This window comes from Mobula hypostoma, chromosome 3, assembly GCF_963921235.1.
Source record: "Mobula hypostoma chromosome 3, sMobHyp1.1, whole genome shotgun sequence".
Classification (NCBI taxonomy): domain Eukaryota; kingdom Metazoa; phylum Chordata; class Chondrichthyes; order Myliobatiformes; family Myliobatidae; genus Mobula; species Mobula hypostoma.
In genome coordinates this window covers 4,926,628-4,951,391 of record NC_086099.1, presented here as the reverse complement: position 1 = coordinate 4,951,391, position 24,764 = coordinate 4,926,628, and the positions used below count along the sequence as shown (strand labels likewise).

Sequence of the window (24,764 nt, the reverse complement as noted above, 5' to 3'; positions counted from 1 at the left end):
CCACTGTAACCTCTGACAGCCCTCCACATGATCCACAACATCCCCAACCTTTGTGTCATCATCAAATTTACTAACCCATCCCTCCACTTCTTCATCCAGGTCATTTATAAAAATCACGAAGAGTAGGGGTCCAGAACAGATCCCTGAGGTACACCACTGGTCACCGACCTCCATACAGAATATGGCCTGTCTACAACCACTCTTTGTCTTCTGTGGGCAAGCCAATTCTGGATCCACAAAGCAAGGTCCCCTTGGACCCCATGCCTCCTTATTTTCTCAATAAGCCTTGCATGGGGTAGCTTATCAAATGCCTTGCTGAAATCCATATACACTACACCTACGGCTCTACCTTCATCAATGTGTTTAGTCACATCCTCAAAAAATTCAATCAGGCTCGTAAGGCACAACCTGCCCTTGACAAAGCCATGCTGACTATTCCTAATCATATTATACCTCTCCAAATGTTCATAAATCCTGCTTCTCAGGATCTTCTCCATCAACTTACCAACCACTGAAGTAAGACTCACTGGTCTATAATTTCCTGGGCTATCTCTACTCCCTTTCTTGAATAAGAGAACAATATCTGCAACCCTCCAATCCTCCAGAACCTTTCCAGTCCCTATTAATGATGCAAAGATCATCGCCAGAGGATCAACAATCACCTCCCTCGCCACCCACAGTAGCCTGGGGTATATCTAGTCTGGACCCAGTGATTTATCCAACTTGATGCTTTCCAGAAGCTCCAGCATTTCCTCTTCCTTAATACCTACATGCTCAAGCTTTTCAATCCACTGTAAGTCATCCCTACAATCGCCAAGGTCCTTTTCCGTAGTGAATAGCAAAGGATTCATTAAGTACCTCTGCCATCTCCTCCAGTTCCATACACACTTTTCCACTATCACACTTGATTTTGTCCTATTCTGTCGTGTCTTATCTTCTTGCTCTTCACATACTTGTTGAATGCCTTGGGGTTTTCCTTAATCCTGTTCGCCAAGGCCTTGCCTTCTCATGGCCCCTTCTGACTCTCCTAATTTGATTCTTAAACTCCTTCCTAATAGTCTCATAATTTCCTAGATCTATATTACTACCTATGTTTTGAACCTTCCGTAAGCTTTTCTTCTTGACTAGATTTTCAACAGCCTTTGCACACCATGGTTCCTTTACCCTGCCATCCTTTCCCTGTCTGATTGGAACGTACCTGTGCAGAAGGTCACACAAATATCCCCTGAATATTTGCCACATTTCTGCTGTACATTTCCCAGAGAACATCTGTTCCTAATTTATGCTTCCAAGTTCCTGCCTGATAGCTTCATACTTTCCCTTACTCTAATTGAGCGCTTTCCTAACTTGTCTGTTCCTATCCCTCTCCAATGCTATAGTAAAGGAGATAGGAGATAGAATTTTGAAAACTGACCAGATTTATTTCCCAATAGCAGATCAAGTACAGCCTCTTCTATTGTAGGTTTATCTACAGATTGTGTCAAGAAACCTTCCTGAACACGCCTAACAAACTCCACCCCATCTAAACCCTTTTCTCTAGGAAAATGCTAATCAATATTGGGGAAATTAAAATCTCCCACCACCACGACCCTGCTACTATTGCACCTTTCCAGAATCTGACTCCCTATCCGCTCCTCGATGTTGCTGTTACTTTTGGGTGGTCTATAAATAACACCCAGTAGAGTTTTTAACCCCTTGCTGTTCCTAACATCCACCCACAGAGACCCAGTAGACAATTCCTCCATGAATTCCTCCTTTACTGCAGCTGTGACACTATCTCTGATCAGCAGTGCCACGCCCCCCATTTATTTTCACCTCTTTCCCTGTCCTTCCAGTCTTCCCAATCTTCCAGTTTCCCACTACTCTTGGCGACATTGTATGTACGAGGTTTTAGTTTGATGCCTTCTTTCATTTCCTTAGTTATCCAAGTTGGCTCTCCCCATACTTTATGTCCTTGCTTTTAAGGGGAATATACTTTTGTTGAGCACTGTTAAAAATCTTTCTGAAAGTCTTCCACTGTTCCTCAACTGTCCTAGTCTACACTTGCCAAATCTTCCCTCATCCCATTGTAGTCTCCATTGTTTAGGTATAGTACAATGGTTTTAGATTGAACTATTGCACCCTCCATTTGTGTGAGAAATTCATTCATACTGTGATCACTCTTTCCAAAAGAATCCCTAACTATATGATCACTAATTTTGCCTGTCTCATTGCACAGGACCAGATCCAAAACAGCACATTTCCTTGTAGATTCAGTGACATGCTGTACAAGAAAGCCATCATGGATGCATTCTATGAAGTCCTCCTTAAGACTGCCTCAACCAACTCGATTCACCCAGTCTACGTGCAAGTTAAAGTCCCCCATGATAACCGCTGTTGCATTCTTACATAAGATATTATGTAAGATATTTCTCTGTTTATTGCCTGTGCAACTGTAATGTTATTATTCGGTGGCCGATAGACAACTCCCACCAGTGACTTTTTTTCCTTTACTATTCCTAATCTCTACCCAGATGGATTCAATATTCTGCTCCTTAGATCTTATATCATCTCTCACTACCACCCTGGTCTCATCTTTAATTAAGAGCGCTACCCCACCTCCCTCACCTTCCTGCTTATTCTCCCGTATTACCTGATATCCTTAGATATTTAATTTTCAATCATCTTTACCTTGCAACCATGTTTCTGTAATGACCACTAAATCATACCTCTTTGTACTGACTTGAGCCACAAGTTCACTGACCTTGTTTTGAATACTACAGGCATTCAGATAAAATGCCCTTACACTCCTTGTGCTTTTAAAATCTTGTAATCTTTTACTTATTTGCACTTGACTTCTCTTCACTCTACTCTTTTCTCTTTTTTACCTTTTGTTTTTCTTTATCTTTATCCAAACTTTTCTTTTTTACTTTATCCATACTTCTCCAATCTGTTGAACCCACCCCCCTGCTATTTAGTTTAAAGCCCTATCCACAGCCCTAATTATGCGATTTGCTAGAATCCAGGTCCCATCACGGTTCAGGGCCTGTCACATTGCTGCAGCTCCCTCCTTCCCCAATACTTGTGCCAATTTTCCATGAATTCAAATCCAGTACACCCACCCCAATCCTTGAGCCATACATTTAACTCTCTAATCTTCTTGACCCTATGTCAATTTGCACGTGGCTCAGATAGTAATCCAGAGATTACTAGCTTTCTGATTCCACTCTTTACCCTAGCTGCTCAAATTCTCTCAGCAGAACTTCTTTCCTCGTTCTACCCATGTCATTGGTACCCACATGAACCATGACAACTGGATCTTTCCACTCCCACTGCAAATTCCTCTGCAGGTCAGATGAGTTGTCCCCAACCCGGGCACCAGGCAGGCAACACAGCCTTCAGGACACTCTATCATTGCGACAGAGAATTCTGTCTATTCCCCTGACTATACGATCCCCAATTACCACTACATTTCCCTTCTTTCCCCCCTCTTGAATGGCTCCCTGAACTACCGTGCCACAGTTAGGTTGCCCATCCTTCCTACAGACCCCACTCTCATCCACACAGGGAATGAGAATCTCATACTGTTGGACAAACTCAGGGGCTGAGGCTTCTCCAGCACTGTCTCTTGGATCCCACTACCCGTCTCACTTGCAGTCACGCCCTCTTGTCCCTCACCACAGACCGAATTTGAGGCAGCTAATCTCATGAATGTGACTACCTCCTGAAACAGAGAATCCAGGTAACTCTCCCCCTCCCTGATGTGCCGCAGTGTTTGAAGCTCAGATTCCCGGTCATCAACTTTGAGCCTGAGTTCCTCAAGCAGCCAACACTTGCTGCGGAGAGGAACCACAATGGGGTCCACCAGCTCCCACATCGATCAGCTATAACACATCACCTGATCCTGCAACATTCTTTATTTAATTAGCTGTAATTTAGTGACTTCTTATTGAACTGACTTGATTTCTTACATCCTTCACATACATGAGTAAAAACCTTTACGCTACATCTCCATCTAAATGTGCAATGTGCAATCATAGCAATTTATAATAATTTATAATACATAGAACAGTCAATGTAACATAGAAATACACTCAAACCAGTGCAAGTTAATCAGTCTGATGGCCTGGTGGAAGAAGCTGTCCTGGAGACTGTTGGTCCTGGCGTTTATGCTGCGGTACGTTTCCTGGATCGTAGCAGTTGGAATAGATTATAGTTGGGGTGACCCGAGTCCCCAGTGATCCTTCGGGCCCTTTTTCACACCTGACTTGTAAATGTCCTGAAGCATGGGAAGTTCACAACTACAGATGTGCTGGGCAGTCCGCACCATTCTTTGCAGAATCCTGTGATTAAGGGAGGTAGAGTTCTCATAACAGGCAGTGCCCCTATAGAAAGATATAAGGATTTGGGGACGCATACCAAACTTCCTCAACCGTCTGAAGTGAAAGAGGCGCTGTTGTGCCTTTTTCACCACACAGCTGATGTGTTCAGACCACATGAGGTCCACAGTGATGTGGATGCCGAGGAACTTAAAGCTGTTTACCCTCTCAACCCCAGATCTGTTGATGTCAATAGGGGTTAACCCATCTCCATTCCTCCCATAATTCACAACCAGCTCCTTTTTTTTTGCGATATTGAGGGAGAGGTTGTTTTCTTGACACCACTGTGTCAGGGAGATGACTTCTTCCCAGTAGGCCACTTTGTTATTGTTTGAGATGAGGCCAATCCATGTGGTGTCAACGGCAAATTTAATTTGCAGATTAGAGCTGTGGGTGATAGCAGGGGACTTAGTACACAGCCTGGAGGGGCTCCTGTATTGAGAGTCAGAGGGTGACAGGAGGTGAGGGAACCTGCTGGTGATTTGACAGGAAGCCCAGGATCCAGCTGCACAAGGCAGGGTGAAGGCCAAGGTCTCCGAACTTCTTGTCGAGCCTGGATGGCACTATGGTGTTGAATGCTGAACTGTAGTCCAAGAACAATATTCTTACATCAGCGTCCTTCTCCAGATATGTAAGGATGGTGTATAGAGCAGTGGCTATTGCGTCGTCTGTCGATAGGTTGCATTAGTAGGTGAATTGTAGGGGGTCCAGTGTGGGTGGTAACAAGCTGCAGGTATAGTCCTTGACCAGTCCCTCAAAGCATTTGTTTATTATTGAGGTGAGTGCAACAGGACGCCAATTGTTCAGGCATGTTGCCTTGGTCTTTTTAGGTACAGGGACAATGGTGGATGATTTGAAGCAGGAGGGCACTCTGCACTGGGAGAGGGAAAGATTAAAAATGTCTGTAAACACGCCTGCCAGTTGTGCTGCGCACATCCTGAGTACTTGCCCTGGGATGCCGTCCGGTCCCGCAGCCTTGTGACTGTCCACTCGTTGGAAACATTTGCATACAGTACCTCGGCCTCAGAGATGACAGGTTGCAGGCTGAAGCGGAGGTTTTCCTCGGAGGCTCAGAGTTAGTGACATCAAACTGAGTGTAAAAGCGATTGAGCTCATCTGGGAGAGAAGCCGCGATGTTGGTGGCACCACTACGTTTAGCTTTGAAGTCTGTAATGGTATGCAGCCCTCACCACAAGTCAGGTGTGTTATTCGTTGTGAATCTTGAGTCAATCTTCTCCCTATATTGTTGTTTCGCAGCCTTGATAGCTTTGCGCAGATTGTAGCTGCTTTTCTTGAGCTCCTGCTGATCGCCAGCAACGTAAGCTGTGTGTCGCGCAGTGAGTGCTGCTCGCACGGAACTATTGATCCAGAGTTTCTGGTTCGGGGAGACCCTGACCAACAACATCATCGATGCACTTCCGGATGAAGCACGTGACTCCATCCGTGAAGTCGGAGACATCTCATCCTGGAAGACATTCCAGTCGATGTCATTGAAGCAGTCCTGTAGCATAGAGACTGATTGGTGGGACCAACAGCGGACTGTTTTAACTATGGCTGCCTCTTGTTTCAGCTTCTGCCTGTATGTCGGCAAAAGCAAGATCACATAGTGATCTGATTTTCTAAAAGCTGGACGAAGGAGAACTTTGTAAGCATTGTGAAAGGGAGTGTAGCAGTTTTCAAGTGTGTTACCTCTGCGAGTGCTCACCTGGATGTGCTGACAAAACCTTGGAGAGACACTCATCAGCAACACTCGATTAAAGTCACTGGCGACGATGAAGGTAGTATCTGGGTATGCAGTCTCCCGCGTGTTGATGGTCTTGTACAGTTCCTTGAGAGCCAGTTCAGTATCAGCCTGCTGTGATGATAACAGTCGTGAACTCCCTAGGCAGCCAGTAGGGTCTGCACAGCAGCACCATGTATTCCAGGTCTGGGGCACAAGAGGATTTGAGGGCATGAACATTCTGGGGGTCGCACCAAGCATTGTTGACCATGAAGCATAACCCTCCTCCTTTACTCTTCCCAGTGAGATTTTTTGACCTGTCCACCTGGAACAGGGAGAACCCAGAGGGCTTGATAGTGTGGTCCGGTATCTCCTCCATCAGCCAGGTCTTCACGAAGCACACAACATTACATTCCTTTGTTTTCCGCTGATAGGAGATTCTAGCTCTCAGTTCCCATAGCTTGTTGTCCAGGGACTGAACGTTAGCCAGGAATAGGGCTCAGAGTGGTAGGGCTTTGGCGAGGTAAGTGGTCAAGTGGACTTTGTTTTTTTCCCTTGCATTTTTTTTGAGGAGCAGAGAGCATGTCTGTAGGGTTAGTACTTTGCTCTGGATGTCAGATGTGGGAATCCTGGGGATTTTCCAGTCTTCCAGATGGCCACATCTGCGCCAGGTGCACTGAGATGCAGCTTCTGAGAGACTGTGTTAGGGATCCGGAGTTGCGGCTCGATGACCTACAGCTTATTCGGGAAAGTGAGCAGGAGAAAGATAGGAGTTACAAGGAGTTCGTCACCCCGAGGCTGCTGGAGTTAGATAAGTGGGTGACTGTCAGGGAAAGGATGGGATAGTAGAGAGCACCCCTGTGGCCATCCCCCTCAGTAATCGTTATCTTGTTTTGGATGCTGTTGAGGTGGGTGACCTGACAGAGGACGACCATGGCGGTCGGGCCTCTAGCACTGAGCCAGGTTCTGTGGTGCAGAAGGGAAAGAGGATGATGAGGAATGCGGTAGTCACAGGGGATTCCATAGTGAGGGAACAGACAGGAGGTTCTTCAGCCTGGTAGAGATGCCCGCATGGTGTGTTACCTCCCAGGTGCCAGGATATGGGATGTCTCAAATCGGGTGCAGAGTATTCTGAAGGGAGAGGGTAAACAGCAAAGTCTTGCTACACGTTGGTACCAATGACATGGGTAGAAAAAGGGAGAAGGCCCTAAAGAGAGAATTCAGGGAGTTAGGTAAGAAGCTGAAAAGCAGGACCTCCAGGGTAGTAATCACAGGATTGCTGCCTGTGCCACGTGCTAAAAAGCACAAGAATAGCATGATTAGGCATATTAATGCATGGCTGAGAGACTGGTGTAGGGGGCAGGACTTCAGGTTCCTGGATCATTGGGGCCTCTTCTGGGGGAGGTACGACCTATACAAAAAGGGCGGGCTACACCTGAACCCAAAGGGGTCCAATATCCTAGCAAGTAAGTTTAATAGAGCTGTTCGGGAGGGTTTAAATTAATTTGGCAGGCGAATGGGAACCGGAGTGATGGGGCTAAGGAAGGGGGAAACAGAAATAAATCAAAGGTAGCATGCAACAGAGATGATAGAAGGGGCAGGCAGGAGATGAGGCATAATCACAGCCAGTGGGATGAGTTAAAGGGCAATAGAGGCATGGTGCAGTTAAAACAGAAAACAACAAATACTGGACTGAAAATTTTATATTTGAATGCACGCAGCATAAGAAATAACTTGGGCAATCTTGAAGTGCAGCTACAAATTGGCGAGTGTGATGTTGTGGCCATCTCTGAAACATGGCTAAAGGATGGCTGCCATTGGGAGCTGAATGTCTAAGGATGTATGGTGTATCGGAAAGATAGGTTAGTAGGTAGAGGGGGTGGTGTGGCCCTGTGTATTAGAAATAATATTAAATGGGGGCGTCACGTGATGACGTGGGATTGAGACGTGTAAGTCCAGCTCTCCCGCAACAAATTAGTAAAGTACCGTTTAAACAAAACAAAGTTAATAAATATTTTCTGAAAACTATTTATAAACTTTGTAAGACTACGATATGCCTCCTAAACTGCAACAAAAGAAGTCTGCTGTTGCGAAGCAGCCGCGAGAGGGGAAGAAAAAAGGGCCTACTGCAACGATGGAGCCTCGGACTCAGGTTGGATCTCCTTCGGTAGAACAGGGAGCAATGGCAGTGGTAACGGGTTCTTCGAAGAAGGCACCAGAAATGCGCATGCGCAAAGAAGAGTGCATGCGCAAATCGACACAACGCAAACTACAAGAACCGACAGCCACTGCAATTGAAAATGACTCAGAGTCAGAATTGGATTCTGCAGAGAACACAGATGAAGAAGAGAAGGAAGAATTGGAAGCGATTGGAAGTAAAGGAGATGATAGAGACATAAGAGAGGCTATATTGCAATTAATGGCTGAACTAAGAAAAGTAAGAGAAGAGCTTAGAGATACGAAGATGTGCTATAATAAAGTTATGGAAAGACAGGACAAAATGGATAAGAAGCTTCAAAAGATGGAAAGAGCAATGGGGCATATGAATGATAGAGTGGAAAAAACAGAAAATGATTTGCTTGTCTGGAACTCGGAAAGAAATCGACTCTTGGAGAAAGTGGACATGTTGGAAAATTTCAGTAGACATAATAATATTAAAATTGTTGGTCTTAAAGAAGGTACGGAGGGAGAAAATCCAATAGAATTTTTTCAAAAATGGATCCCGGATGTTTTGCAAATGGAAGAGGAGGTTCGACCAATTGAAATTGAGCGGGCACATAGAGCTCTAAGACCAAAACCAAAAGATGACCAATATCCACGATCGATTTTAATAAAATTCTTAAGATTTCAAGACAAGGAAAGGATTCTACAGGCTGCCAAGGATAGAAAAGGGCCATTGATAATTAAAGGGATCAAAGTTTTTTTCTACCCTGATATAAGTCATGAACTTTTGAAGAGAAGGAAGAAATTTAATCCAGTGAAAAAAACCCAATGGGATCATGGTTATCAATTTATACTGCGTTACCCTGCAACCTTGAAGATTTTTTTGCTTGGTGGAGAAAAGAGATTTTTTGATGACTACCAGAAAGCAGAGCAGTTTGTGTGAGATTCTCTGAATATTCACCAGATACAAGAACAAATCCAGGGCAGCGAGATAGATTGAAGATGAAGATTGGGTTAAAGAATGGACTTGTTGGATTTTTGAAGCTGGATGAATGTATAAATATATCATTAATTATACGAGGGGGGGTAAGAAAGGTTAAAACTGGAGGAATATTAGTTGGGAATAGTAACATTAATTTTGCCTATATATATATAATTTTTTTTTGTTGCGGGGGAGCTGGAAGAAGCACTGATCGATTGCCACGCTAATCATGTGTGCAAGCGTGGCTTTTGCCACGACCCGTAAAATGGAGGGGGGTAGTGTTGTGTATCTTTTCATTCACAACATTAGTGGGGGGGTATTTTGTTTTTTCTTTTTTTGTATTCTTTCTATCTTTTCTTTTCTTTTTGCCTGGAAGGTTGGGAGGGAAACACATAGCAACATGGTGAAGTTTAAAGAGATTCCCCAAGGAACTATGAGAGTTGAGAAGATAAGTAATGTTCCAGATTGGAGTAACTTTGTTAAGAATAATGACTAATTTATTGAATTTTTTGAGTTTTAATATTAATGGGCTTAATAGACCAGTGAAAAGAAAAAGAATCTTAACACATATTAAAAAAATGAAGATAGATTTAGCTTTTTTACAGGAAACGCACCTAACAGAAACAGAACATCAGAAACTAAAGAGAGATTGGGTGGGAAGTGTTGTTGCGGCTTCATTTAATTCAAAAGCGAGGGGAGTAGCAATTTTGATCAATAAAACGTTACCAATTAGAATACAAAATGTAATAACTGATTCTGCGGGGAGATATGTGATTATATATTGTCAACTTTTTTCTGAATTATGGACTTTTATGAATATTTATGCACCAAACGAAAATGATGCAAAATTCATACAAGAAGCTTTTCTGAATTTGGCGGATGCACATGAAAAAATATTAATTGGAGGAGACTTTAATTTTTGCTTAGACCCAGTCTTAGATAGATCAACCAAGGCTGTTATAAAATCGAAGGTAGTAAATTTAACTTTATCATTGATGAAGGATTTAAATTTGATTGATATATGGAGAAGAATCAATCCTAAAGAAAGAGACTATTCGTTCTATTCCCATAGACATAAAACTTACTCAAGGATAGATTTGTTTCTATTATCAATGCATATTCAACACAGTGAAAAATATGGAATATAAAGCAAGAATATTATCAGATCATTCCCCTTTATTAATGACAATAATAATGGCTGATAAGGAAGAAGTGGCTTATAGATGGAGATTTAATTCAACATTATTAAAACGTCAAGATTTCTGTGATTTTATGAAAAAGCAGATTCAATTTTTTTTGGATACAAATTTTCATTCAGTGGATGATAAATTTATATTATGGGATGCGATGAAAGCATATCTTAGGGGCCAGATAATAAGTTATACGTCTAAAATTAAGAAAGAATATATGGCAGAACTAGATCAATTGGAAAAAGAGATTACAAAAATAGAAAAAGAATCTCAAAGATATATGTCAGAAGAAAAACGAAGACAACTTGTTAATAAGAAGTTACAATATAATACGCTTCAGACATATAGAACGGAAAAAGCAATTATAAGAACTAAACAAAGGTATTATGAGTTAGGTGAGAGAGCCCATAAAATTCTTGCCTGGCAGTTGAAAACAGAACAAGCTTCCAAAACAATAAATGCAATTAGAACAAGGGCAAATAAAATACCTTATAAACCTCTTGAAATAAATGAAACTTTTAAAAATTTCTATTCTGAATTATATCAATCAGAATCCCAAAATGATGTTAATGAGATAGAAAGGTTTTTATCACAAATTTCTCTTCCAAAATTGAATTTGGAAGAACAGAAGGGATTAGATATGCCTTTTACATTAAAAGAAGTTGAAGAAGCTTTAGGATCACTCCAAAGTAATAAATCTCCAGGAGAAGATGGTTTTCCACCTGAATTTTATAAAAAATTTAAAGATTTATTATTTCCTCTTTTTATGGAACTAATACGTCAAGCAGAAAAAATACATAAACTTCCAGAATCTTTTTCAACAGCGATTGTAATAGTATTGCCAAAAAAAGACAGAGACCCTATGAAACCAACATCATACGGGCCTATTTCTTTATTGAATACGGATTATAAAATAATAGCAAAAATTTTATCAAATAGATTATCTAAATATTTACCAAAATTAATACATATGGATCAAACAGGATTTATTAAAAATAGACAATTGGCAGATAATGTAACCCGGCTACTCAATATAATTCATTTGGCACAAAAAAGGGATGGGAAGAGTATAGTAGTAGCTTTGGATGCAGAAAAAGCATTTGATTGATTAGAATGGGATTTTTTATTTAACGTATTAGAAAAATATGGGTTAGGAACATCTTTTATAAATTGGATTAAAACTTTAAATTCTAACCCTAAAGCTAAAGTAGTGACAAATTCTCAAATTTCAACACCATTTCAGTTAAAAAGGTCAACTAGACAAGGTTGTCCATTATCACCTGCTTTATTTGTACTGGCGATAGAGCCATTAGCAGAACTAATCAGAATTGATCCAGATATTATAGGTTTTAGAGTTAATCAGGAGGAATATAAAATTAATCTTTTTGCCGATGATGTTTTGATCTATTTAACAAACCCACAACATTCGTTACATAAACTATCTTCTAGATTGGATGAATATGGGAAGGTATCAGGTTACAAAATAAATTGGGATAAAAGTGAAATTTTACCTCTTACTAAAGGAGACTATAGTCAATGTCGATTAGTAACCCAATTTAGATGGCCGGTAAATGGTATAAAGTATTTAGGTATAAGACTTGATAATGATGTAAAGAATTTATATAAATTTAATTATTTACCACTGTTAAAAAAAATTCAAGAAGATTTTGACAAATGGATGATACTACCAATAACATTAGTAGGTAGAGTCAATGCTGTAAAAATGAATATATTTCCTAGATTACAGTATTTGTTTCAAACATTACCAATACAATTGCCACAGAAATTTTTTCAAGAGTTAAATAAATGTGTGAGAAAATTTCTTTGGAAAGGTAAAATGTCAAGAATATCATTGGAAAAATTGACATGTAAATTTAGGTTAGGAGGGTTACAACTTCCAAACTTTAAAAACTATTATAAAGCAAATCAACTTAGATTTATTGCATCTTTCTTCGATGATCAAAAACCAGCATGGATTAAAATAGAACTAGATAAGATAGGAGAAAATAGACCTGAAGATTTTATACATAAATGGGAATCTAAATGGATACGGGAAAAGAAAGAATCTCCTATATTAACACATTTGATTGATTTATGGAATAAGATAAATGATGATAATGAAACACAGAAATCTCTATTAGCAAGGAGACCTTTGTTTCAAAACAGACTTATTCCTTTTACAATGGACAATCAACTTTTATATAATTGGTACCAAAAAGGGATTAAATTTATAGGAGATTGTTTTGAACGAGGTATATTGATGTCATTTGAACAATTAAAGGATAAATATAAAATATCTAATAATACTTTCTTTTGTTACTTTCAATTAAGGGCTTACTTAAAAGGTAAGCTGGGTCAAACAATGTTTTTGCCAAAACCTAATGAAATTGAAATTTTAATTCAAAAAGGGAAAGTTAAAAAATTTATTGCTTGTATGTATAATTTGATTCAAGAACAGATAATTAAACAAGGAACCCATAAGTCAAAGCAAAAATGGGAAACAGATTTGAATATTAATATTGATGAAACAAATTGGTCAAGACTCTGTCTTGACAGTATGACAAATACAATAAATGTTCGACTTAGATTAGTACAATATAATTTTTTACACCAATTATATATTACACCACAAAAAATAAATAGATTAAATTCAAATCTATCTGATAAATGCTTTCGGTGTAATCAAGAAATTGGTACTTCTTTACCTTCTACTTGGTCTTGTTTTAAAATTCAACCCTTTTGGATAAATTTAAGAGTCTTATTGGAACAAATTACTGGAACTCAACTTCCACATAACCCTGTATTATTTCTATTAGGTGATATTGAAGGGATAAAACCGAAACTTAAATTGAATAAATATCAGAAAGAATTTATAAAAATTGCATTGGCAGTAGCTAAGAAGACTATAGTAGTTACTTGGAAATCTGATTCGTATTTAAGTATGGATCGTTGGAATAATGAAATGGCTAGTTCTATTCCACTCGAAAAAATTACTTATAATTTAAGAGATAAATATGTAACATTTTTGAATATTTGGCGTCCTTATTTACAAAAGATAGGATGACATATTTAAGTGCTCCGATAAAGACCTTGGTCCCTTGGGGAAAGTAACGAATAATTATACCAAATTTATTTTGAATCCCATGGAGCATGTGGAAACCTTCCAACATCCAGGCGGTTCTTTTCTTTTTTCTCTCTTTTTTTCTTTTTAGGTAGGACTATATATATGGGGGGGGGGAGGGTTAAGGGGAGGGGGGAGGGTAGATTTTATCTTTTCATGTATTCTTTTTGAAAACTCAATAAAAATTATATTAAAAAAAAAGAAATAATATTAAATCATTAGAAAGGTATGACATAGGATTAGAAGGTGTAGAGTTTCCATGAGTTGAGTTAAGAAATGGCAAGGGTAAAAGGTCCCTAATGGCAATTGTATGCAGGCCTCCAAACAGCAGTCAGGGTGTGGTTTATAGATTACAGCAGGAGATAGAAAAGGCATGTCAGAAGGGCATGATAATCGTTGGGGATTTTAACATGAAAGTGGATTGGGAAAACCAGGCCAGTACTGGACCTCAAGAGAGAGAATTTGTAGAATGTCTAAGGGATGGCTTTTTAGAAGAACTTGTTGTTGAGCCCACTAGGGGATCGGCTGTACTGGATTAGGTGTTATGCAATGATCCGGAGGTGATAGGAGAGCTTAAGGTTAGGAACCCTTAGGGAGCAGTGATTACAATAAGATCTAGTTCACTTTGAAATTTGAGAAGAAGAAACTAAACATGTCTATCTTTCCAATGGAGCCAGTCATTTCTGCTGTTTTTTTAATTTATGGTTATGAACACATAAATTTTGTCCATTTTCTGCTTTTTTTTTAACTAATCCAAAGCTGTTCCCTTCTGAAGAAGAATGTGCGCACTTTTTTTTTTAAAGCATGTGCTGTACTTTTTTTTATCTCGCTGTGCTTCAACAGCTTGGAACTCCAAAACTTAAACGTAATCCTAATTTATAGAAAAAGATGGGAGCCCGGAAGAATGTGTGCGTTTCGTTTTTACTTTTAGTGAGGCACACTCATATGACATGGTGACGTAACGACGTATGCCATTCACGTACTCTGTACATATAAATCCATAATGAACTATTTAATCAAAAAAGAATGCTTAATCAATATATTTACAATATTATGCAAACATTAATATTAACTACACAGCATAAGTTGGTAGAAGTCTCAGCAATGAATTTGACTGAATTTTGGAAAGACAAGGACTAGTGCAGCATAACAAAAAGTCAAAAGTGGGGTGGGGATGGTCCTTGAAATCACATTCCTGCAGAACAAAGTGCTTATATGTCTGAGTGGCCAGCCCAGGTGATGTTTCTTTTATCAGATGGCAGTGAGCTGTCTTCTTCAACTTGTGCAATTTACGTGGTAAAATTGTTTCTTGTTTAAGATGACCCGTCAGATGTGCCTGTCTTAATCATTGCCAAATCCGAGCATCAACTTCTGAGATGAATGACTATCTCCTGAGATGACATGTCCTTTTTTATTAACACAAGGGAGTCTACAAATGCTAGAAATCCAGAGCAAAGATTGCGAGGATTGCTGAGAAGATCATCGGGGTCTCTCTTCCATGCATCAGATATATTCATCAGAAACGCTGTGTATGCAGGGCCTTAAGAATTTTCAATGATCCCTCCCATCTGTCCCACAATCTCTTTGATCCTTCTCCCATCAGACAGGAGGTACCATAGCATTAGGACAAGGACTGTTATGGTGGGAAATGACTTCTTCCCCCAGGCTGTAAGACTTCTGAACTCCCTGTCACCACCCAGGTGATGAAGCTTTATACTGTTTACTTTTTAACTTGTGTTGTAAATGCACCTTTTTATTTGTGAATTCACTAGTGATAATAGTGTTATGTATGTAAGGTACATGAACTGTACTGTGCACCTTGGACCAGAGGACATTATTTCATTTGGTGGTATACATGTGTATGGTTAAATGACAATAAACTGAACTTGAACAAAATGCTGGAGGAACTCAGCAGATCAGGCAGCATCTATGAAAATGAATGAAGAGTCAACGTTCAGCTGCTTGATCTGCTGAGATCCTCCAGTATTTGAGAGTGATGTACTCTTTAACTATCGGGTTACGTATGTGTGGTAACTGAATTGTAGCAATCGGTTTGGATAAACTGTAATTAGTCTCATTACTAATATTTAGTCAGGTAGGATGCAATGCTACTTTTCTGTTTTAGATCTTGTTTCCGTTGATGTGCTTCTGTTGGGTAAGAGCACTGATGCTAAAAACTGAACTGTATGCTATTACCAGGCACTTAAAGTACAATTTATGGATGATGAAAAAAGTATTTCAGATGATGACAAATCTAAAAACTGTTGTTTATAGTCTGGGGAATGGCAACTTCCAAACAGGAAAACATGGGTGGTGCTTTTGAAGTGTGTGGTTTTGGAACTGACCTGCCCTTCCTGCTGAGGGACGACAGAATTTAAGAGGGAGAGGAAAGATTAGAGCAAGGGGAAGGAAATCACTATTGGTGTCAGAATCTCATTTTTTTTAAAGTGAGAATTGGAAAATATAATCTTGACACAAATGCAAGAGATCCAACAGATGCTAGATATACTAATCTAATCTAGAGTTCTGTACCAAGCTGTTCCTTTTCAGGAAGGCTTGCTGATCTCAAGATGACACTGTTAAAAGCCAGTGACCAGAATCATTTTGGCACCCTGCTGAAGTGCAGCTTCGAAGCAATAATGTTTAAAAGCCTTAAACACAACAGATTCTGCACATGTTGGAAAGCCAGAGCAGCGCACACAAAATGCTGGAGGAACTCAGTATGTCGTGCAGCATCTAAGGAAGTGAATGAACAGTCAATGTTTCAGGCCGAGACCCTTGGAGAGGAAGAGGGAAGATGCCAGAATAAGAAGGTAGGGGAAAGGGGAAGGAGTGCAAGCGAGAAGATGATTGGTGAAGCCAGGTGTGTGGGGGAGGGGGGGAATGAAGTAGGAAGTTGGGAGGTGATACATGGAAGAGGCAAAGGGCTGGAGAAGAAATCGGATAGGAGAGCAGAGTGGACCATGGGAGACAGGAAAGGAAGAGGGGCACGAGTGGGAGTTAATAGGCAGGTGAGGAGTCCTGTGTATTAATATTTGAGTAATATTGCAACTATATTTTTAATTAAACATTCTTTGTTTAAATAATTCATTATAGGTTATCTGTAAAAGTACATGAATGGCATACGTCATTACGCCATCATGTCATATGTGCACGCCTTACGAATGATCGAGTTCACATTGAAATTTGGAAGGGAAAAACTAAAATCCAGTGTGAAGGTATTCAGTGGAATAAAGGAAATTACAATGGTATGAGAGGGGAACTGGCTGAATTTGACTGGAAAGGGACATTTGCAGGAAGGACAGCAGAGCAGCAATGGTTGGAGTTTCTGTGAAAATTGAGGGAAGTGCAAGACAGATATATTCCAAATCAGAAGAAATTTTCAATGGAAGAAGGACACTACCATGGCTGACAAGTGAAGTCAGAGCCAAAATAAAAGCAAAAGAGAGGGCATACAAGGAAGCCAGGGCTAGTGGGAAGATAGAGGATTGGGAAGCTTTAAAAACTTTCAGAAGGAAACTAAGAAGGTCATTGGGAAGGAAAAGATGAATTAAGAAAAGAAGCTGGCGACTAATATCAAAGAAGTTACTACTAAAAGTTTTTTAAAGTATATAAAGGGTGAAAGAGAGTTGAGAGTAGATATAGGACGAATACAAAATGACACTGGAGATCCAGGGATGGCAGAGGAACTGAATGCTTATTTTGCATCAGTCTTCACAGTGGAAGACATCTGCAGTATACCGGACATTCAAGAGTGTCAGGGAAGTGAAGTATGTGCAGTGAAAATTACGACTGAGAAAGTGCTCAGGAAGTTTAGTGTTCTGAGGTTGGATAAATCTCCTGGACCTGATGGAATGCACTCTCGGGTTCTGAAGGAAGTAGCTGGAGAGATTTTGGAGACATTAACAATGATTGTTCAAGAATCAATAGATTCTGGCATTGTACCAGATGACTGGAAAATTGCAAATGTTACTCTGCTATTTAAGAAAGGTGGGAGACAACAGAAAGGAGACTATAGACCTGTTAGCTTGACATCGGTGGTTGGAAAGTTGTTGGAATTGATTGTTAGGAATGAGATTATGGAGTTCCTGCAGGCACATGACAAGATAGGTCAAAGCCAGCATGGTTTCCTGAAAGGAAAATTCTGCCTGACTAACCTACTGCAATCTTTTGAGGAAATTACAGGTGGGGTAGACAAAGGAGATGCAGTAGATGTGGTGTACTTGGATTTTCAGAAGGCCTTTGACAAAGTGCCACACAGGAGGCTACTTAGCAAAATAAGAGCCAGGAATCACAGAGGAGTTACTAGCATGGGTAGAGCATTGACTGAACGACAGAACACAGAGAGTGGAAATAAAAGGATCCTATTCTGGCTGGCTGCCAGTGGAGTTCCATGGGGATCGGTGTTGGGACCGCTGCTTTTTACAATATATGTCAATGATTTAGACTATGGGATTAGTAGATTTGTGGCTAAATTTGCCGATGATACAAAGATAGGTGGAGGAGCGGGTAGTGTTGAGGAAACGGAGAACCTGCAGAGAGTTTAGGAAGTTTAGGGGAATGGGCAAAGAAGTGGCAGATGAAATACAGTGTTGGAAAGTGTATGGTCATGCACTTTGGTGGAAGAAATAAATGGGCAGACTATTATTAACATGGGGAGAGAATTCAAAATGCAGAAATGCAAAGGGACTTGGGAGTTCTTGTGCAAGATACCCTAAAGGTTAACCTCCAGGATGAGTTGGTTGTGATGAAGGCAAATGCAATGTTGGCATTCATTTCTAGAGATATAGAATATAAAAGCAGGGATGTGATATTGAGGCTCTGTAAGGCACTCGTGAGACCACACTTGGAGTATTGTGTGCAGTTTTGGGCTGCTTGTTTTAGAAAGGATATTCTGAGGGTTCAGAGAAGATTCACAAGAATGATTCCAGGAATGAAAGGGTTACCATATGAGGAACGTCTGGCATCTCTTGGGCTGTAATCCCTGGAGTTCAGGAGAATGAGGGGTGATCTCATAGAAACATTCTGAATGTTAAAAGGCCTGAACAGTTTAGATATGGCAGTTATTTCCCATGGTAGGGGATTCTAGGACAAGAGGGCACGACTGCAGGGTTAAAGGACATCCATTTAGAACTGAGGTGCAGAGAATCTGTGGAATTTGTTGGCACGAGTGGCTGTGGAGGCCAAGTTATTGGATGTATTTAAGGCAGAGATAGATGGGTTCTTGATTGGCTGGGGCATCGAGTATGGGGTGAGGGCAGAGGAGCGGGGATGACTGGAAGAATTGGATCAGCTCATGATTGAATGGTGAAGCAGACTCAATGGGCCAAATGGTCTACTTCTGTTCCTATATCTTATGGTCTTATAAAGTAAAAATGAAACTAAAGTAGATGCGCATTATCTCTTGGCACCATGTTTTTCTTTCAATTAGTTTTATGCTTTAGAGCAGCGGTCCCCAACCACCGGGCCGCAAAGCATGTGCTACCGGGCCGCGAGGAAACGATATGATTTGGCGATATGAGTCAGCTGCACCTTTCCTCTTTCCCTGTCATGCTCTGTTGAGCTTGAATGCATGCAAGGTCATTACCCATGTGTCATCCATGTCAGCGCGGGAAGGAGATCAACTCCTCGAGCTTGCAAATGACGGCAGGCAGAAAAGTATGTTTGACATAACATCTCTGCCGGTATTCTGGATCAAAGTCAAGGCTAAATATCCTGAGATAGCCACGAAAGCACTGAAAACGTTGCTTCCATTTCCAACATTTTTCTGCGAAGCGGAGTTTTCTGCAATGAATGTAACGAAAACTAAATTGCGGAATAGACTGGACATAAGGAACCCCCTTTGAGTATCGATGTCTCCCATCACCCCTCGACGGGACCATCTTGTTGCAGGGAAACAAGCCCAGGGCTCCCACTGATTCAGCGATGTTGGTGTGTTGCAATGATTTTATACGTTCATACGGGGAAAATATGTACTGTGTGTTTAATATCTAAACGTTACTTAAAATGTTATGATGCTATTGACTTACTTATATAACCATATAACAATTACAGCACGGAAACAGGCCATCTTGGCCCTTCTAGTCCGTGCCGAACGCTACCCTCACCTAGTCCCACCGACCTGCGCTCAGCCCATAACCCTCCATGCCTTTCTTGTCCATATACTTATCCAATTTTTCTTTAAATGATAAAATCGAACCTGCTTCTGCCACTTCTACTGGAAATTCGCTCAACACTTACTTCAAGCTCCCCTGTCCTCCCCTGATAATTGACTTATCACTATATTCACGCGAGGAAAATATGTGCTGTGTGTTTAAGAGTAAATTCATTAGATAAAGCCTTTTAGAAATTAAATTGAGTGTATTAGCCACTTATCACCAATATTCCGGTCGTGATTAACATTCCCCCCACCCCACCGAACAGAATCGACAAAAATGATTTGCGGGGGAAAAATCAGCAGGTACTCGCATGCGCAAATCACGCATATGCACTGGTGCCCGCGGAAAGCTTCATGGTCATTGTAGTCTCTTCTGGGTAAACACAGAGTATTTGACTGCTACTCTTGTCCGTTGGCAACCCTACCCTCCCCCCCCACCCCTGGTCGGCCGGTCTGCAAGAATATTGTCAATAATAAACCAGTCTGCAGTGCTAAAAAGGTTGGGGACCCCTGTTTTAGAGTTACAAAACATAACAGTGCTCATGGGGAAGTTTTAAATGGACCTGAGGCTACGTCCACACTAGACCGGATAATTTTGAAAACGCCAGTTTCATGTAAAAACAATAGGCATCCACAGCAAGCGTTTTTAAAAATACCTCCGTCCTCATTAAATCAGGTATTTGGGCGAATCTCCTCCTACTGGGCATGCGCAGGACACACAGAAAACAAGCGATTAGGAAGCGGTACACTTGGTGCGTGTTTGTCCAGTTACAGACTAGAAAAACTTAAAAAGGAAATTGCCAAAACGAAAGACTTTGTGCGCGTTTGTCCAGAAACATTTCCTACAGCCAAAGTCTCTTCATGATGAAAGGGACGACAGCTACAACTAAATGTAATAAGGCTTGTTACTGGGCAAAAGTGAAATGTGAACCTCATTTGTTTGCCTTTACTTTTGCCATGTCTTTGTGTATTATTTTGCTGTATTTAACATGTGCAATAAAACGAGTTACTGGGCAATAGTGACAATTGCGTCTCTTGAATGTCTGCACAAGCAATACATTAATAAAGCACCTTGTTAAATGTATAAAACATGTCTGCATCAGTGTTATCTTGTACTTCCATACAATGTTACATTAGGCTGTTACACATCTATTGTCAGATATTGTTGCGGTGTTGGAGGTTGCATTCAAGAAAACAATAAGATGCCATGCTGCCGCCACCATTTGTTCTGGCACGTCATGACAGCGTTTTTAAAAATAGCCAGTTACCCCGTACACTACAACGGCCGACCGGCGTTTTCAGATTTCAACACCCTGGAGAGTGTTTTAGAAAAGCTCCGTTTTCGGGGGAGGAAAACGCCGTTTCAGTGTGGACAGAGGGTCAAAACGAAGAGAAAAAGCTTCGGTTACGGATTTATCCGGTCTAGTGTGGATGTAGCCTGAGACAACTACCTACCTGGTGAAGTATAGCGAGAAGTTCGAGTTTAAAAAAAGTGCAACGAGAGGTTTGTGTTTTTAAATAAAATGTATAGAACATGGTTCTTTGGGAAGGAATAGGGGTAGTCGAGTAAAATAAAAGACTGGAAATACTGAGTGAATTAAGCAGTATTTTAAAGGAAATGAAATAACCAGTGAGAAATGACTGCTGACTTTCCTGAGTGCAATTGGTGGAAAAGCATACAGCTTGCTTAGAAATTTAACTGCTCCAACTAAACCAGTAAAATGAACTTTGCTGATGTTGTAGAAGTAACGCAGGTACATTCAGAACTCAAACCATTGCTGGTTGCAGAACACTTTATAGTTTTTTTAAGTGGTATCAAAAGGAAGTGGAGTCCAGTGTATATGGCTGAATTGAAGAGATTGTTTGAGCATTGTCAGTTTGATAATGGGCTTAATGATGCACTGGGAGATCATTTAATTTATGGAATCTTACAAGAAAGCATCAAAAATGGGTCCTAACTGAAGCACAGCTCACAATTAAAAGAGCAGTTAAAATTGCTGTATCAATAGAAATCAAAGCTAGAGAAACAACTGAGTTTCAATCAGGAATGAAAGTGAGCGTGAACAAGATTGGAACATCTAAACAGAAACCGGCCTGGCTGAACAGATTGTGTTACCGTTGTGGATGGGGCTCACGTACCGCAGGCCAATGCAGGTACAAAGATGAAACTCGCAGAAAATACAACAAAGTAGGTCACACACGGACAAAAATAAATAGGCTGCACAAGGAAGCGATAAAGATATAAAGACAAGTTAAACTTTACAAAGAGCACTTATCTGCATGCTGTTGATGAAAAATGTGATAATGATGAGCGTGACACAGGACTGGGTCGTGATGAGATTGAAATGTGAAGAGTAACAGGAGACAAGCATTATGGTTTACACCAGAAGTGAATGACAAATTAATTAAAATGGAATTGGGCACTGGCACAGCTGTTTCAGTCATTCCAGAAAATGAGTTTGAGTTCTATTTTAAAGATACTGAACTGGAGCCTGTAGATATCCAATTAAGAACTTATATTGTAGAAAAGATAACTCCTGTGGGAATGACATTCACAATAGTGAAAGGCAACAACCAACAAGCCACATTGAGCTTGTATACGGTGAAATCAGGAGAGCCAGCACTGTGGGGATGTGATTGGCTGAGACAACTACAGCTTGATTGGAGATCCATCCACCAATTGCATGCCACATGCCCTGCAATAGAGTGAACTGAAAGTGAATTTAGGAAGGTACTGGATGATGCCACAGCAGTGTTCAAAGATGGCACTGGAAAACTTAAACATATCAAGGGTAAAATAGTGTTACATGAAAATACAACTCCCAAGTTTTACAAATCTGTTCTGCATCCTTATTCCAACCATGAAAAAATAGCCAGTGAGATTGCATGGAAACTAAAGGAATTCTTTCCAAGGTTGAGTGGAGCTGATGGGCAATTTCAGTGGTCCCAGTTGCCAAGAAGAATGAATCTATCAGGACCTGTGGTGATTTTGAGGTTACCATCAACCCAGTATTGAAAATAGATCAATACCATCTGCCCAGGATAGAGGATATCTTTGCTAACCTTTCTGGAGAAAAACACTTCATCAAAGTGGACAGCTGAAGCCTATCTACAGATGAAGATGGAAGAAGAGTCCAAACTGTCTCTCACCATAAACACTCACAAATGGATTGATCACTATAATGAGCTTGTTTTTGGAGTAGTATTTGCCCCTGCACTCTGATAGAAAGCTGTGGACCAGCTACTGCAAGGCTGCCCAGGCATTCGTTGTTACTGTGTTACAGTGAGGATGACAAGGAACATCTCCAAAATCTCAAAGCAGAGTTAAAAAGTTTAGAAGATTATGGGCTCAGAACATGACAAAATGAGTGTCAATTCTTTAAACCAAGTATCACTAACTGTGATCTCACCATTGACTCACAGGGATTACACAAGTACGCTGAGAACTTGTGTGGTGGATGCCCCAAGTTCAAAGGATGTGTCACAGTTGCGGTTCTTTTGGGAATTTGTCAATTTCTGTAACAGATTTCTGCCAAACCTGGCTAGTGTGCTCCACCCCTTGAACACATTACTACAGATTGGGAAGAAATGGCTTTCCAAAAGACAAAGGAAATGATGATGTCAGACACTATATTCACATTATGATCCACATCATCCAGGGAAGCTTGCTTGTTACGCCTTGCCCTATGGTATAGGTGCAGTCATGTCACATGTTATGAGTAATGGAAGTGAATGTTCCCTTACTGCTACAGAGAAAAATTACACACAAATTGATAGTAAAGCATTGAGTCGTCTGGTTTGAGGTGTAAAACGTTTCAACCAGTACTTGTATGGGATAGAATTTACACTAATGATTGATCATCAACTGCTAGTGTCCATTTTCAATCCACAGAAGGGATTTCCACTAACAGCAGTAGCACGAATGCAGAGATGGGCTTTCTTTCTTGGAGCACAAGATTGAATTCAGGAAGACAACTAATCATGGAGATACTGATGGATTGTCCTACTTACCCTCTGAAAAGGAAATAATTGAAAAATTTAAAAAAAGAGAACACTCCGCTTGACATATTCTCCCCAATGCAAATCCACAGGGAAACCAGAAAATATTCCACACTGTCTCAGGTCTACATGGAAATCCAAAATGGTTGGAATGTGCAGAAGAAACTCCAGAACACCCATTTTTACCAGTGCAGGGATAAACTCGCCCTTGTTGGAGATTGCCTTATGAAGGGATTGAAATATTGTACCATCCAAGCTGAGAGCTAAAGTAAAACACACAAAATGCTGGAGGAAGTCAGCAGGCCAGGTAGCATCTATAGAAAAGAGTAAACATTCAATGTTTCGTGCCGAGACCCTGCATCGAAACTGGAAAAATAGAAGTGTTTGTGAGAGGTAAAGTGTTGGAGGAGCTACATGCTGGTCATCTAGGTGCAGTCAAAATGGAAGTGTTGGCTCAAAGCTTTATCTGGTGGCCTGGGAGAGATCAGTAGATCAAGCAGCTTGCCATGAATGTTCAGGATGCCAACACGTCCAGAAGAAATGTATTCAGAGCTGTCAGAACTACTTCCTGTAGTCAGTGTCTCCCCCTACAACCACCACGGAGGAGGCTCCAGAACCTGAGATTGTTTCACAACCACAGGTCTTACTTGCCAAGCAGAGTGACCTTCCTTGTCAGGAAAGTCATTTCCCACAAGAGCAAGAAATCCTCCACTGCGATTAAATCTTCAGGCCTGAATTGGACAATAAAAGAATTATAATGCTGTAGATGTCTACATAGTAGAATTCATCAGAAGTTATGGCAGAACATGCTAAGTTCAAAAAAGTTTTGATGGAGTTATATAGTCAAAATTTTAAACCCTCTCTTCATTCTCCAGCTCGACTGAGAATATTATGTCTCAGTAAGCATTCTGGTTCATTTAAAAAATTCATTACAGGTTATATGTACATGAATGGCATACAATATTACGCCACCATGTTATATGTGTACACCTCACTAAAGTAAAAATGAAACTAAAGTTGACACACGTTATCTCCCAGCATTGTGTTTTTCTTTCAATTAGTTTTATGTTTTAG

The 24,764-nt window shown here is 40.5% G+C and overlaps 1 protein-coding gene across 1 annotated transcript in view; it reads left to right on the top strand.

Moving 5' to 3' along the window:
- LOC134343346 (zinc finger and BTB domain-containing protein 7C) overlaps positions 1-24,764 on the top strand; it is a 278,534-nt gene that overhangs the window by 49,205 nt on the left and 204,565 nt on the right. The gene's annotated exons all lie outside the window — the stretch shown is intronic.